The sequence below is a fragment of the Montipora capricornis genome, chromosome 2, assembly GCF_036669925.1.
Source record: "Montipora capricornis isolate CH-2021 chromosome 2, ASM3666992v2, whole genome shotgun sequence".
Taxonomy (NCBI): Eukaryota; Metazoa; Cnidaria; class Anthozoa; order Scleractinia; family Acroporidae; genus Montipora; species Montipora capricornis.
Window position 1 is genome coordinate 64,851,503 of NC_090884.1, and position 9,162 is coordinate 64,860,664.

The 9,162-nt window shown below is 41.4% G+C and overlaps 2 protein-coding genes across 3 annotated transcripts in view; both read left to right on the plus strand.

Annotated features, from left to right (window-relative positions):
- Positions 1-9,162, plus strand: part of LOC138031474 (TNF receptor-associated factor 2-like) — a 527,459-nt gene that overhangs the window by 458,980 nt on the left and 59,317 nt on the right. The window lies entirely within an intron of this gene.
- The window catches only part of LOC138031496 (TNF receptor-associated factor 1-like), a 20,220-nt gene continuing 11,975 nt past the window's right edge, over positions 918-9,162 (plus strand). Inside the window, exons 1-2 of one of the 2 annotated variants that reach the window (XM_068879188.1) lie at positions 918-970; positions 5,166-5,245. The gene's annotated coding sequence lies outside the window, so the exon portion shown is untranslated. Of the gene's footprint in view, positions 971-5,165; positions 5,246-9,162 lie in introns of those variants that run through there. The other variant, XM_068879186.1, reaches the window with a different exon arrangement.

The following is a 9,162-nucleotide window of genomic DNA, read 5'->3' on the forward strand; positions in this document are numbered from 1 at the left end:
CTCTTTTGAAATATGTATTTGAAAAAAAGACGAACGTTTCGGACTTCAGAAAGTGACAATGGGAAGTCATACTAATAAGTCTGCAATTACAATTGTAATTTTCATTTAGACCCCTAATGTGATGGTTAAGGGTAGTTTTTGTTGTGAAGAGAACCGGAGAAAATCCTCTCAGAGCGGGAGTAGAGATATGGCAAATCCAATTCACCTATGAGGCCGAATCAGGTATCAAGTCCGAGACCGCAAAACAAGAAGCTGTAAGATTGCTAGTGCTCGCCTCCGACTTATGCGAAGTATTTACTGTTTGACGATCATTCTTGCTCAAATAATTGTGTGCATGTCGTTCTCCTTGAGCTTTGCTTAAACTACGTTTCCATGGGACCGCAAACCAAGAAGTTGACGTAAAATATTTTCCTCTATACCCAGTCGGAGTAATAGCGGTTTTGCACGGCAGCTATGTTGCATGGCAGGAACAATGAAAATGTTTTGCATTAGAAAGAACATTTGTTCCCATAGGAAAAAGAACCTATTGTTCCTGCCATGCAACACGGCTGCCGTGCAAAACCTCTATAGACCTTTTTCGCTTGTACATTTCGTTTTTCAATACAGATCGGGTGATAATACTCAGAAGCGTGCGTGCAGACATATTCATGCGTGCACGCACTCTTTTTATTGAACAAAACCAAGGACCAATCCTCCTTGGTATTATCTCGTTATCTGTGTTGGGAAAACAAAATGTACTGGCGAAAAACGTCTATTGCAAGACTGTTGAAAACTTGGTGTCTCTGTGGTGCTGAGCAGAGCTTTTATAGTTCAACCAATCAGAGTACGGTCTGCTCGGGTTTTCCGAGAATATATTAATGGCCTTTTTCTTCTATTCCGAGAAAAACCGGAAGTGTATACAAGTCTTACATGTTAACGATCCTATAACCAAAGCGCAGAGGACGGATCACATCAAATCCCTCTTTTTAAGGTAAGAAATACCGAAGCATAGTTTCCTTTGCACTGCTGATAAAAGAAAACGAGAGTAAGCTCGTGCTCAGTGTTCAATTTTCTCGTGCCTGTTTAATGCATGTTTGAAGTGTTTGGTCTACTGCGAACGCCATCATACCCACAGAGGCGCCCTAAACAAAGATCAAAATATATACTTGTGACCGGCCTTTCTTCGAATTAGCACAATTGTTAATGCGGTGACATTAAATGTTAAAGGTATTAACTGATCAAAGTGCCTCAACTGCAATATCCTCAGTTACTGCATAAAAGCCCAGGAAGGCTACAGCGCGTTTTATTACCAAACTAGGAAACTGTTCATTATAGTTCAAATATTAAAGCGACTAATTAGAAGTTAACAGTTTAACAGCTAGTCTCGCAAGGTAAAGCTTTGAGCAGGTGGAACCCGATCGATGCAGTCACAAATTACTCTCGGGCTAAGAAAATGTCTTATGAACCCACATTTTTGTGTTTGAGAGGCGAATGCGAGAATTAATACCGGTACTTTCGTGTAAATTACACTCTTGCCCCATAAAGTGGTTAACTGACTAACGTACGATTGACGATGCTCTGCTCTTGATTAGCCAGTATCAAAAATTCCATAATACTCTTTGTTTGCCCCTGCAAAAGTTTGCATAAGCATTGGTTGTTTACCATTTACAAGTGGAAACCGGTTGGTACTACGTTTGTTCAAATTGTAAGCGAAAATTCCCCAATTCTTTGATTGCACTCACGTGATAAGACGGCCATGTTGGTGCCAAAACAATAGTAGTAAAATGTAGCTTAAGTTTTGCATAAAAATAGAGTTAAATTCCCAAAAGACTTTTTCGCTATTGACCTCTCACCAACATGGCCGCCGTGACGTCATGTGCAATCAAAGAATGGGAAATTCAGTTGGGATCGGTGTGTACCATATACACAATCCGTTGAAATTCACCGAGAGAGTCTGAAGGGAGGCAAAATCATGGGGAAATGCAAATGGTGAACACGTTTTCCGTTCGGAAATTTCGGTTGGAAATTTTAAACTACCTTTGAAGGCGTCCCGAAAATTTCGAAGATTTTCCTATCACGCTCAACTAAATAGCCTTACAATTTACATTCCAACCGGAATTTCGCACATTTGTCGGCAAATGGTAAACAACCATTGTTTCCAGTTTCTCTTGGGACCATTGTAAGTCCCAAGAGAAAATAAAAACAATACTTCTGAAAATCTTTGGAGGGACAAACAAAGAGCATTATGGTAGTTTTGATACTGGCTAATTCACTCACCGTACTTGCTTCAGTCACCGTCGTGGCAAAACATGTCACCGCTTTGTGACTTCCCTGCATTCTTCATCAAACTAGTCTCAGTGTACGTTCGATGAAACAAATACTGCAATTGCTCTCTTGAAGGGTAGGGCGAGGTAACCTACGATCAGGCGTTCTTTTCTTTACAGAGTACATTTCGCGCTTTTTCTAAAGAACTGATCGCACGTTAAGGGCGAGGTACAGATATGATTTTATCACAGCCACCGTGCTACCTCAGAAAGATATTGTACACAGTGTCAGCGGTCGTCCGGTTTAGAATTACTAACAATGATCTGATACCACTCAAGGAGTCTCAAAAAGGCTCCAGGGTTAGAGGATAAGTCGATAATAGATTGATGTAAACTGTTCCAATTAGCTACAGTTTAATTTGTGGTAAGAAACTGAATTTATACAAATTGGAAGTGGCTGAGAGTGGGATATCGTGTTCAAACAGGCTAATAAAGGATGGAAAAGTAATACTGAAACCAGATGACATATATTGTGTGACCCTGTGTAAATATGATCGTTCTCCTCCAATCGAATTTTCTTGGACTGGTATTTTTGGAGTTTGAACCCACTCCTTCTAAATTGATGGGAAAATAGTTAGGATGTGATGTAGAAAGCGTGATAATCACGCGCACTAATGTAACTAAGGCCATGTCCACACGTATCCGGAAATTTTTTTTTCCGCAAATTTTTTTTTGCGGATGCGAAAATTTTCGCGTCCACACGCATCGTATTCGAATCGTTTTCAGCCGTCCACACGTATCCGATTGTATCCGGAAATTTTCTGATTTGCTCTAGTGCCCTGTTCTTTTGCCGGAGAGATTCCTGAAATGAGCATGCGCATAATTGCGATTTTGGCGTCATTTCTTCCGCGCCATAGCTACTGCAAGGTGTAAACAGTCGACGATTGTAGTTTATCACTCAAAAAAATGTCTGAATCTTCTGAAAAAGTCAAGAAAAAGTATGCTGATACATAGAAATGGAGCGATGATGAAGTTGAACTACTGCTGACGGTCACGAAAGTAAAAGTATTGGTTGTGTAAATTTATGACAGCTGCATTTATCTGAAAGCATGACATCAAACTAGAAATCAGAGCAATTAACAAAGAAGACACAACCTTGCTGTACGCCATGTTTGTTTAATGCTCACCGTGAAGACTGGATCCAAGAGAATGACGTAAGCGTATTCGCAAATTTGCGGATACGACCGTCCACACGTATACGTATTCGTATCGGATAAAAAAATTTCCACTCTGGAGAGCGTTTTCAAAAATTTCCGGATACGGCCGGAAAATACGCTGGATTTGATACGTGTGGACGCAAGCCGTATTCGTAAAAAAAAATTTGCGTTTTCACAAATTTCCGGATACGTGTGGACGGGGCCTAACATATCGATAGATAATAGTTGGAAAAGGAAGACCTATCATCTTCTTTTTCTTAACTCTGGGCAGATGGAGGTAAATTTGGAAACGAGACAGATTTATTGTTTTGTTCAAAACGAAGCACTCCGTCAGCTGCGATTCAAAATAGTCGCTTGAGCAACCGCTTGCAAGGTTTTTCTTTGCGTCTTGCGCCAAAAAGGGGATGACGTCATTCACAAGTCCTGCACTTGATGGCGCAATCCGACGAAAACAACCAAACATGTTTGTTTCTACAAAGTCGAAAGAGGAAATTTTTTGACTTTGTGCTAAAGTTATGATAAACAAAGATGATATAAAACAAAAGCTTGTTTCAATCTCGAGTCGCCGCTTGGAAAGGAGATTTACCATTTAGCGATGAAATGACTCTCGTCGAAGAATACACTTGCATTTTAAAAGTTTGTTCCATTCGACGAAAAATGTGTCGATAGTTGTTGAGAATCGCCTCGGGACTTCCAAATACCAGTTTAGACTTAAGATTTTAAATAGGCTTTTACTTCGTGTAGAAGACACACATGACAAAACAACAGCTTTAGGGGTCTTTAAGGATTTCGAATTCTGATTTGGTATTGTTTCACGATTTCTGTTCTATTGTTTTACGTCATGTGTGTCTTCCACACGAAGTAAAAGCCTTTAAATATGTTGTCTCCAATATATGACGCTCTAATGCCCCGACAATTGAGTCTAGAGACCAAATCATTCGTGAGTGAAATCAGTGGAACAAATACGAAGACGATAGCATTGCAATCCTCTCCAAGTAAACGATCAAAAGCGTACGGGACTAGTTCAAAGGTCAGACATCTCCCAGCTCCGGCTGAAGCAGACACAAAACAGATATTCTTGAATTGTTTTTCCCTGATGGTCGCTCAATTTTTGGATTTTCGCTGCGTGTGGCAAATTTTGATTGACAACTCTATCCCCTGGGGTCCACGAGAACTACCCTGATTGGTCTAGCTCAGCGACCCGTTTTTGGGTCGCTAAAATCGGCGCCAATCAAGTATGAAAAGTCCTTCGTTCAGCGCGAATCTACATGAGACGAAGGACTTTTCGATAGTCTAGTCTTCTCCTCGTGCTGCCCATATTCCGTACTGATAGTAATCTCGGATTATTGAAGTGCGTTGGACAGCCTCTTAGCCTGTGTGTTTCCGTAGGGTGCCAAGCTAGAAAACTAAGAGAGACTGTCAAAAGATCGAGATCAATACGGGTGCGACAATCCACGCGAGGGTGTCCCTGCAAACAACAAAAGAGTCTTCGGAGCGGTTAATTTTGGTGTCCCTTACACAGAAAATTATCGATTCCTGTTGGCAAGGCCACACAATCACGCAATCTGAGCAAAATTAGGACGCGTTCGCCTTCGATCGAAAGCAATAAAGTCGTCTGTTTTGAAATTTTGTGGCTTGATTAATACGGCTATTGTGTTATGTCGAAACGGAAATTTAAGACTGCGGGATTTTCCCTTTCCCATAGTACCTAAGGGTCATGCAAGCAGAAGCGCTGTGTTGGGCAAGGCACACGGAACACTAAACTTAGCAGCTCAAAACTGTGGGGTAAGTACCAACTTAGCGTTCAATAATCGAAAAAAAAGAAAAGTGAACTAACGCTCGAGATGTTTCTTGCTAATCTCGGTAACCTATCAACAAATGACAGAGTATTTTTTCAGGTCAATTTCCGGTTTGTAAATGTTCGCTTCTTAACGCCTTTGCAATATCACGATGGCCAAGTGTGATCCGCTCACCTCTCCAACAACTTTTTATCATCTTTCAAAGTTAAAAGAATAAGTCTAAGAAGAGAAAAGTGTTATTCTGCAAAACTACTTTACTACTTTATGTGAATTTCCTTAGCTGTGAACCGTCGATGAAGCCGGAAGTGAGCAACAATCCGAAAAAGTCCCGGGTCGCACTTGAGTCAAATATTTGAAATGTCCAAAGATTTTACCGACAAAGTTGTTTTCAACTGTGAACCAGACAATATTAGACCTTACGGTTTAGGGTTGCATTTACAGTGACAATCAACAGTGACATATGGTAAAGTAAACAAAAGTCTTGTCACTTTATCCGGCGCGCCATTTCTTGCTCAAAGTGCGAGCAGAAGCAATCGCAATCGCTGAATCAACGAGAAATCGTTATTTTTCTGGCTTTCTATTTCTACCTTTTAAACGTGAGTGTAGCTATAATGCGCAAAGAGTCATCCTCCTTTCTTGTATTGTACAAATAATAACACTTCAAGCACAAGTTTTGATGCTAAACCAACGGCGAAGAAGAGGTCGCGGCCGCCGCTTTCCCCGATTTTGGGCTTTGCCAAGACCTGACCAGTCTTTGAAATACATTATTTTGATGCATCAATTCCTGGAGATTATTTCAGGAAACAGCTTCGCTTAATCAGAGATACATTCACAGCGCTTCTAAATTCAATCCGTCCACGGCTTACAAGACAATACTTACTTGCGTGACTGTGTGACGCAGGAAAAAATTGGCGTTGGGACTGTACCCACGGAATTTATGTTACGATAGGTCCAAACTTAGACGTCGGTAAAACCACGGTCCTTGAGGCTGTGCAAGATATTGTTGATACATTGTGTGATTTAAAAAATGAATACATCAGATCTTCATCAACCAACATAGACGTATTGACCACCCGACAAACGTTTGAAGGTTTAACTGATCTCCCAAATGTGGTAGGAGCTATTGATGGAACACACATAAAAATAAAAAAAACTACCACAGGAAGCGGACCAGACTATTTCATCAACATGATGTAGTGGTCCAAGCTGTGGCCGACGAAGAAAAACGTTTTCTTGGACGTTGCTGCTGGTTTTCCAGGGGGCATGCACGATTCAAGAGTACTGAGAAACGGCTCATTGTATCGCCGAATAACAAACAATGAACTTCTTCTCGGGCCAGCTTTAAAAGTTGGAGAGAGGGAAATAAAACCCCTTTTTTTGGGAGACAGTGCCTATCCACTCTCCGCATTGTTGCTAAAGCCGTTTCACGAGGGAACGAATGACCCTGAGAAAATCAATTTCAACAAAGAACTCTTTCAAGAGCTCGGGTATCAGTGGAGGGTGCATTCGGCATACTGAAAGGGCGTTGGAGAATTCTCCAGAATCGACTAGTTAGCGATATAGCCTTATACAATCAGATTATCATTGCATGTTGTGTTCTCCACAATTTTTGCATTGAGGCTGGTGATTTATGGGATGAAGGCTGTGATGCAAGTGAGATGATTTTCTTGTTGGAGATGGCAATGCTGAAGGTGCAGACCTGAGAGAATATTTGTGGAACTTGTAAATTACTTTTAAAATTACGATGTCTTCACAATTTATTACCAAAACGTTGTTTCAGTAAACCTTTCATTCGATGAATAATTGACCACTGTATGATTCAAAGGATTGCAATAAAAAAGGCTTATATATCAAATAAGATTCTGCAAGGAGAGCACGATAGATTACAATATAACTCTTAAACAAAAAAAAAAATACAACGATATCATTTGTACACGATGCCATTTTAAGAATCATGAAAATCATTAAAATATTATGGCACATGTGACGACGAAACTGAAACGATAAAACTATACCTTTGATAAAACAATGAAACGTGTTATAATGCAAAGGTTGCGTCACTGACTCATTTTAAGTGGTCAAGTCCGTGCTAGCGGTGTTGTCATGTGCTGTTTTGAGGCGAATGATAACAATGTCACTCCTGGGCCTGATTCTTCGATTGCATGGCCTGCATGAAAGTGGTCAGGAAGTGGCCCATGATCTGCAACTGTTGGGTTTGATTTTTTTTTCATCGCTTCCAATGCATTTGTCAGCCTGTCGCCTTGTGCCTGGAGCTTTTCCATGCTTTCTTGGAAAACTCCATCATCGTCGTCACGTTCTTTCCGTGACGGTTTCGCGGTTTTGGCGTGCTTTCTTTCGTCCCTCTGCTGGCTCTTCCTTTCTGGCTTTCTGTTCAAACAGAACAAAGCCAGAGATTTTTCAAACTCGTCATCTAGGTCACGCTCCTCGTCATCCTTTTGTTCATTTTCTTGCGATGAAGAAGAAGCGCTTGGACTGGATTCTTCTAACGTGACTGAGGACCTGTTTATCAGTGTTTATATGGTCTTGGGTACCCGAGACAACCCTCCCCCCGAGTTACCCTTGGCGAGATATTTTCCACTCATTTGTTTAAAAAATTCTATCAACCGTTTACATGAGGTGGGAGAGACAACTCGGGGAGGCGAGTTGTCTCGCCTCGGCAGGTAGGGTAACCCTGGCAGGTGAGACAACTTTTTCGCATGTAAACAGTTTACCTCGACCACCCGAGACGAGACAGCAAAATCTTAAAAAAGAAGCAACAATTTGGGAGCTCATACATTTTTTTAGCGTCTACTTTCTAAAGAAAAGTTCTTTCCCTCCAAAATTCTCACAGCTGTTAACGGAAACTCTCGATTCATAAACAGCCTTTTATTTAAACTACATATTACTGCTGCGTTAAGATTGTCAGTCCATTTTCTGAATGTGAGAACGCAACTAGAAAGAAAGAAAGGCAAATGATGATACACATTTTTTGAAGATGCGTCTTAAAATATATGCATAATTAAGTAGGGTCAACTTGTCTCGGTCACGCAATTCTCATATAGACGCTCGGTAATGTTGTCTCGGGAAGGAGGGCTGTCTCGGGTAACCGAGACTATCGATCCCAGCGCGGAATCTTTTTCTTCGTAGAATGGCGAGGTTTTCCTGTCGCCCCCAGTGTGGTTGCGATTATGATCTTTAGCTTCCTTGTAGCGGTCTTTTAGGTATTTCATTTTCTCTGGCACTGGCTGCTAGTTACTTTCCTGATTTTGGAAATTTCTTTGGCGATTTCTTCCCACACTTGCTTGGCATGCCTCGATTGAAGTCGTGTGTGTTTATCGCACCACAGTTGAACAAGGAGCGTCTCCTCTTCCTTGCGCCATTTTCCATACCCTCTGCCCGCTTTTGCCGAGCTTTCACTGGCCGCACTAGAATCTTCAACATCAGCGGACTCTGGTGATGGTGCAGGTGGGGAAGATTGAGCTGGCAAACTGCTGGAGCTGGATTGTACGAGCTCTGGATGGCTAGGATGCTGAAAGCGCGAAAAAACCGCAGTTGGCACAAAAGTGTTTTGGGGAAATTACTGTAGTTGGGCATCATGATTTTGATAGCGGTTCCAGAAATACTATCTTGACCTATACTCATTGTGCTGATCGTAAGAGGTATCTGTGTCGCTTCTCCCAAAAACGGGAACATTTGATCGAAACCCTGAATTCATGTCTGGGCACACGTGACCGACGGTACAACTCAGTCGAAACGAAATAATGAAATGCAAACCGAGTACGTACGTTACATTTTTAAGGCCTTTTGAAATTGATCGGCAACTTTATTCCAAGGAAAACATTTTTTCGTTTGTTGTTCCTAAAAGGTCCTGGTTTGTGGCAGGACTACGGCTTCTTTGAAGAT